This window comes from Fundulus heteroclitus, unplaced genomic scaffold (genome assembly GCF_011125445.2).
Source record: "Fundulus heteroclitus isolate FHET01 unplaced genomic scaffold, MU-UCD_Fhet_4.1 scaffold_64, whole genome shotgun sequence".
Classification (NCBI taxonomy): Eukaryota; Metazoa; Chordata; class Actinopteri; order Cyprinodontiformes; family Fundulidae; genus Fundulus; species Fundulus heteroclitus.
This window is the reverse complement of record NW_023397077.1, coordinates 4,335-12,500: the sequence shown is the minus strand read 5'-3', so window position 1 is coordinate 12,500 and position 8,166 is coordinate 4,335.

Here is an 8,166-nt window from a genome sequence, read left to right as displayed (position 1 = left end):
CCTATAAGAATTGATACTGGTTTGAAGGTAAAGGCTAGCAACACCAAATATTGATATGATTCGGATTTTTCTTTTGCACGCTCAGTTTGCATTTTGCAAACCGAGCCTCCATAATTTTTCATTCATAGCCTAAAGTTTGTCAAAATAAGTGATCAAAGTTGGTATAAAACTATATTTCCTGTATAGAAGAGGTGGGCTTTTGTTTCTTTGTTCATCTTTACCTCTGCAGCTCATCTCCTTTTTTTTTGTTATTTGTGGCATTAGAAATGTACTGAAATCTAACCGTGTAGCAGATATATCTGACCAAAACTTGTTAAAACTAGTTTTAAAGTCATATGGTTAGAACAGTAACAGATTTTTCTTGGTCCTTAGAAAAATCTACATTTTATTAATACGCATTATGAAATAAAATCTTCAATTCACTAGCAAGAACCACACCATAAAGATATGAATTTGGAGTTTCTTTTTAAAGGACGGGGATGAGGGGAAGGATGGATTGTGTGTAAGGATAGGTCATTTTGGCAAACCTGCTGGTAGTCTCGCCTGGGCCCGGAAGAAGATCTTAGATGGACCACCACCCATGGCTACTACAACAAATCAAAACATTTCTATAACTTGAATATAAGGTTCATATCTTTTTTCAAAAACAGCCGTATTTTAAAAAGAGAAATTCATGACCATCACTTGATGGTCGAAAGGCAAAGTTCTGCCTCTAATTACCCCCCCGCATGGACCTGGGACAACTGACCCTGTTTACACACCATCAGCTGCTGTGTGAGAGAGAGCAGATAGTGATGATTAAGTCCTTGCTGGTGCAATTGTTCTATGTACACAGCTCCTGGCAGCCACCAAAAGGAAGTATGCCAAGATCCCAGCTTGCTACGGCAGAAAAAGGCAGCAAGACTAAACCAAAAATGCCCCACAGCTGTGCAAAATAGTTCCTTCTGGCACAGCTCCCTGAACTGTTGCCCAATATAACCCTGCAGTTAAGTAATAAACACACAGCACCAAGTCTGATTTCAGATTTGGAAAGCTAGATGAACTCAATTGACTGTGACCTAAAAAATCTGGTATGGTGAGTCTGCTCATCTAAAGTTACTGCTGCTGAAATAAATACAAATAACTTGTGCAAAAATGTATATAGTTTGTTAATATTTATATAATCTAACCTGTGTCGTATTACCTATCCTAATCAGTAAGCAGAAAAAGCAACAAACACTATTGTATCCAGCTATTAGCTTAAACTCTTTCAAGATACTGCATTTATTCATGTAAATTAATTTCTGTTGACTTTGTTATTTTATATACATACAAAAAGTGAACAATTTAAAATTACCACTTTATTCCTTTTCAGTGCAAAGCTATGTGAAAAAGTTATTATTTGATCCAGTAATTATCAGCAGTTTTATTTTATTTAGATCCCAGTTTGTAAAATAATTTAGTAACAGGCCTAGGAACTATTCATTTTGTTAAAAAATACATGTTGAAATTTCTTTATGCCCTTCTTTATTGGAGTTACAACAATCAAATGCTTCTTCAATTGCTGAGCAGCTTTCGTACATATTTCTACTGGTAGCCTGATGTCTGATCTTTGGTGATGAGCTTCAAGTCTGTTTTTTTTGGTTTGATTTTGTTTCTGACATTCTGTTTTCCATCCTTTTGTATGGTGACTTAGAGTGTCCAGAAAGGCGCCTTTTAACCCTCCTATCGTCCTCAAATATTAGTAACAAATTTGGTCCTTGGGGTCAATTTGACCCCAGGGATATTTACCTCCAGAAAATGATTTACAGAATATTGTTGACCAAGTTTTTGTGACAGGGCACTTTGTTTATTTGTTGAATACATAAATACCCCCTTCAAAATCAGTGAGTTGACCTTACCTCTAGCGCCACCATCAGGCAGCCAAACCTTTAAATGAAAATGAGTTTATTTTGATTTTTTTATACAAATCTTCTCAAATTTACAGGTTTTTGAGCCACATTCATGGACTCTCACCAAATGAACCATATTGATTAATGTTGTGTGACTCCCCCTTTCCTCTCATAAACATATTTATTTTACTTATTTTTATCTATTTTGTTGTAATATATTTGTTGCTAGTTTACTGTAGGATCTTACTCACCCCTCCTCTTTTGTATCCGGGCTTGGGACCGGCAGTGGCAGAGTTATAGAGTTTTTTTTTTGTTTGTTTTTGTTTTTTATGATTTTTTTGGGTGTTTTTTTCTGGGTTTTTTTTTTTTTTTTTTTTTTTTTTTTTTTTCATTTGTGTGACAGAAAATGGATAATGAGAACATGTCATGTAGTAGTTAGAACATGGAACAGTTTTTAGAGAGAAACAATTTGAAAATCCACCCATTTTGAACAGTGTGATAATGTCAGTAGCTAAAACGTGGAACAGTTCATGCCACAGTAGCCAAGCTTTTAGTCTGCACTACTGTACACAGGATGTGCAGAGTGTGTGTGCATGCTCCTTGCAGACATACTTTTCGCATTTTGAACAAGTCATGCTGGTCTTGCAGTCGTTCGGGTGGGACAGACCTGACACCTGCCACGTTTCTTGCCTGCAGTTTGTGCCACTGGAGGAGTTGGGGTGTTTTTTCTCCCTCTGTATGTCCCTCACAATAGCTGCAGCAACTGGTGATGCTCTTGGAAGGCTCTGTCTTCTCTCATTGAGGCCTGACCAGTGCATTGCCAAGCTCTCCAGGAAAAGCCTCCTTCGGCTGAGTTTTCCCCTATTCCAGCCTTTGTTTATCTCACACCAAATTACGAACGCATTATATGCACTCACATCAATGATGTGGAAGAAGATGACAAGGGGCCAACGGGAAGTCATGCGTCGACAGCTGTATGTGGCTGTGACCTTGTCTAGATTGTCCACCCCTCCCTTTGTTTCATTGTAGTCCAGCACCATTTGTGGCTTTTTGTCTTCTCTGCTGCTCAGGGCAGCATCTTTATGCATGGTGCTGAGCAGCAGGACATTTTTCCCTTTCTTGGGACAGTAGGAGACCAGAGTTGCTTTCTCAGTGAAGGCAAACATGGAAAGATGTTACCTTCCTGCTCTTGACAGCAAGGAGTTCAGAGGGAAGCTCTGGCTTGTTCTTTCTCACCGTCCCCAACATCGTAACCTGCCTTTTGAGCAGTTCCTCACCCAGGGCGTAAGACGTGAAAAAATTATCACATGTAATATTATGCCCATGCAGTCCTTCAGCCATATCAAGCACAACCCTTGTGCCCTGATTTTTTTCTGGTGCTTCGCCAGGAGATTTGCCCATGTACACCTGCATGTTCCAGGCAAAGCTGGACTGTGCATCACATGCTGCCCATATTTTGATGCCATATTTAGCAGGTTTGCTAGGCATATACTGTCTGAATGGGCAGCGCCCACGAAACGCAACCAGGCACTCATCGACAGTCACGTGAGCGCCTGGATTATAAAGCAGGGGTAAACGCTGCACCCACTTGTCCCACACATCCCTTACCGCAGCAAGTTTGTCACGTTCTCGACGGCCCTGCCTTGTTTGTTTGTCATCAAAGCGTATGACACGAGACAAAATGTGGAATGCCTTCAGAGACATGGTGGCTGGAAATATTGCCCTTCCAGTCTCAGCATTCCAAAGACTTGCTGTTGCTTCACCTTTTGACTTATAAACTCCTGCCAAAATTAGCAAGCCAATGTAGCTTCCAAGTCAACTATATCCAAGTCTTTCCAACTGTCCCCATAAACACGCTTTCCCCTCTAAATTTGTCATCCCAAGCACAATATTTTTGATTGATGGCGTTATGAAGAGCTCGAATGATGACTTGATGTCATCAACATGGCTGACTGCATATCTGGTGGGTCCTGGAACCATTTTGATTATATTACTTGCGCTATGCCTACCCTGCTGTTTCAGTGGGGAAAGGGACCAAATTATTTTTCCATTTTTGGAAGAAATTGTGTCTGCTGGTGGTTGAGGGACAACAGGAGGGGTCAACACTCTCATTCTCATCAGATGAGAATTCCTCAAAATCAGGGTCCTCCTCAACACATCCTCAGTCTCAGAGACAGTCTCCTCTAAGTCACTTTCACTGTCAAAGAGCAGCTCCAAAACCTCTTTGACAGTAAGCCTTTTTCCAGAAGACATTTTCAAAGAGAGAGTGTGCAGATTGCAGTATACTCAGAGCACAGTGAGGAATGATTTGGATAGAGGACTGTAGTGCAAGCTTATGTTTGCTCCTCCCTGATTTGGCATGAACTACCAATGGCGTTGTAGGATAACCCGCCCTTCACAAGGCGGGAAAAAATCAGTTCTACTTTGGCAGGTGTGAGTTCAGAAGGTCACACAGATCCCCAGATGTCTCAGTTCAAATGTATCAACTAAAATGTATCAACTCTGTGCCTGCAGGTGTGGTCACTGACAAGTTTTAGCAGCTAAAACAGCTTGGGGTCAAATTGACCCCAGAGGACAACCAATGCGTGTAATATGTGTTCAGCACATTCAAAAAATAACATCACAAAAGTTTTATGCTTTACCAGTTGTCCCCATCAAATTAGGAAAAGTCATGAAATATGAAGCAAAAAAAAAAAAGTTAACTACTATTTTTTGAATGATAAACATTGAATGGGGTCAAATTGACCCCAAGGACGATAGGAGGGTTAAATAAAATGTATTATTATTAGGATATAAACACTACGATGTCATACATTTTAGTTTAACACAGATCACACATTACAATAATCACTCTCTGCTTTGCCCGTTATTGCTCAACAATTAATGATCACAGCTCATGAGTTTATAAAAAGGCATTATTTAGCTTTTTTGAAGTTTAATAAAACTGTTAAATCCTAGCCCAGTGACTGGAGACAGGAGCCCAAAACCCCCACGACCCTGTGTGACGTCGAGCTGCGTTTCCCCATCAGATACGGCTTGACGTCACACCTGTAGGGAAAAGCCGGTATAGAAAATCCGTGAAGGGTGGGATGTTACATTTTTAAGAAGTTTAATAAAATTGCTCAAGGTTTATCAGAAAAAAACCTAACTTGCTTTTAAATATGAATATTTTTAATTAGCAAAATGTTATTATTGTATTTCGTAAAGTTAAATATTGTTGAAGGTAATCTTGGCTGCAGTACCGTCTGTCTGGCAGGTGTTTTTGGGTCGGAGTAAAATGAGTCATAAAAGCTCTCTGAGAATCACCTCTGGCCTCAGCCAGTTAGAACCCGCTCTCCATTCCATGTGGTAGCTGCAGTTTATTTTTTTGATGTAGTTTCCTCAATAATCAAAATCTTTGTCATTTTATTAAGAGTGTCCTGGTGCACAGCGGCTCATTAGATGGACGCTGTTGTATATTGACTGATAGCCGCTCTGACTGCAGCTCTGCCTTCTTTGGTTCAGAAAAGCGCAGGAGAAATTATTTATTCTATTTAATTACTTTTTCCAATGCGGACCCAGTCAAAAAAAAGCGCGTCATGCTAAATTAGCCTGAGCTAACGCTTTACTCTTCGAGTTTTAAATAAAACATAACAGTGAATAATGAGGAGGTCCCTGGTTGGTCACCGCATTTATCAGCCAAATTGCTGGAAGCCAGTGAATAAACGCTGACAGGTGACATGGCCACAGGTGGAAATAATTCATTAATTAACTGCAGGAGCAGCAACAGACTGCTTACCGATGGAAGTTGTTGTCAGATGGTCAATCCGCTCCACTTCCTGACTTGCTGGTTTCATAAATCCAAAGAAAACCTTTGATCACCGCTACTGTCATTCATGCATCTGTGGCCAGTTTGAGATGCTGTTCCAAAAGTTAGAATGATTGAGCACCGATAAAGCTCAGATTGGCAGATGTCCGCTTTGCAAAGATCTGCCCTACTCTCTTTGTGATTGGCTAATGTTCCGGTTCTGCCAGGTTTCATTGGTTGAGAGCAGCTTCAGTTTAAAACCTTGAATAAAAGTGTAGACGGAACAATTTGAGCTAATTTTCCAAATGACGAAATCCGTCGCAGCGACGGAGAACTTTAACCCCTGCATTATCCACATTTTTAAGCTGCCCCCAAAGAGTCAAGGTCAGATTTCAATCTGGACTCTGGCCACTCCAAAATGTTAATATTACTTCTAGGCCAAATAAGCTGTTGGTAACATTAAAACATTAATTTAACTAAATCAATAGGAGGTGTAGATACATTTGGACCTAACTGTATGTGAAACAAAATATTTCAGAGATTTTTTTTAAATTTGATAATATCTAATACATTAGTTCTGGGAAATAATGTTTTAACCATTTTTTATTAAATTCTGCCAAACACATATGGATCTTGAAGATTGTTTTAATCATTGTATAATAAATGAAGCATCACCATTCTGGAAAGGTCCACACTGCAACCAACAATTAGGGGCTGCATCCAAAAACCTCTTTTGGGTAAGGATTCTTCAGACAAAGCAGAAGTGTGTCAGCAGTTGCCATGATAAGTGCTGTCTGAATAGTGCAGTGAGTAAAGAAGGAGGTAGGAAAAAAGCCTGTATGCTTCCTCTTATATCTCCGTTAGCATAGGAACCTCACGAGGTCTCCTACCGGTGCTGAGGAGCTATAAAGAATCCCACAATCCTTTGCATGACATTAAGTATAAGCACAGCTCACCTCACATGAAGTAATGAAAATGTCACATATTACATGACTTATTTGCTGTAGACAACAAAGGCAGTGATGGCAAAAGGCCTCTGATTTACATGGATCACCAACAAGATCATAGGGTAACAGTGTAAATCAAAGGAAGCAATGAAATCGGCAGCTGTACTGTGATGAAATATGATGCATATACATATATTAACCATTCAATTAAATTCAAATCAATTTTATTTATATTGAATTTTATTTATATAGTGCAAATTTATGATACATGTCACCTCAAGGAACTTTCCAAAGTCAAATTCAGTCAGATTACACAGATTGGTCAAAAAATGTCCTCTCTAAGGAAACCCAGTAGATTGCATCAAGTCTTGATAAGTAGAATTCACTCCTCCTGAAAGAGTGTAGAGCCACAGTGGACAGTCGTCTGCATTGTCCATGGTTTTGCTGCAATCCCTCATACTGAGCAAGCATGAAGCGACAGTGGAGAGGAAAACTCCCCTTTAACAGGAAGGAAAAACCTCCAGCAGAACCAGGCTCAATTGTGAACGGTCATCTGCCTCGACCGACTGGGGGTTAGAGAAGACAGAGCAAAGACACAAAAAGACAGACAGATAAAAAGGCACAGAAGCACACACTGATCCAGGAATCTTTTCTACGTTAGATGGTAATAGCGGATGTCTTCTGTAGCATTTACGAGGTGCTTAAAGTTATTTTGGATAGAAAATAGACCAGTGCTAGGTTCGGCTACAGGAGTAGAGAATGTAGAAGGATATTAATGACAACAGACCAGGAATGAGTTTGAACTACCGGCTTATTTTTTATCAAAAGAAAGAAGAACAACAATATTACAACAGTTGACATACAATGACACATGATTAAGTCCCAAAATAGATCCCCTGTTTGAAATTGAACCTAAAGCTAGGTATTAAAAGGGTTACTATTTTATTTTCCTAACCTAGGTTATAGTTCTATTTTAGTTCCGGTGAATACTGTTAATCTAGTTAATTTACAGTCTAATCGACTCTCTAATCTTTTAAATCTAATTTAGCTATTTAGAGTTCTCTTTAAGGAAGCTAAGATTTTTAATATCCTGTTTTAACCATTTCTTATTTCCATTTTAACTCAACAGACAATTTCACATTCAATACACTGACAAGGGACATTGAATGGGTTTCGAGAAAAGAAAACAATAAAACACAATTCAACAAATCCAGCAAAAGGCTGAATAATTTGCGCTTAGATCAATGTCTCTTTCCTCTGATGGTCCTGAAGGGTTAATCCTGTTCTTCTGATTCCAATACTAATTCAGCAGGAAAACATTGGAGCAGATCATATCAGTTCAGATGATTGGGAATTTGTCCAGGCGGAGTGTGTGGCTCCTGCTAGACGGCATTACAGGGCTCCTGGGTTACGGCTCGCCATCTTGTTTCTCTCTTCAGCAGAATCCAACTTGGGAAATTGACTCGGAGTTCCCCCCGGTCAAACCTTCCAGGCAAACCTCAAAAAAGGCCAAGTTCCAGTTCTTACAACGTGTACACTCCGAACACAGTCGGAGAAAAGT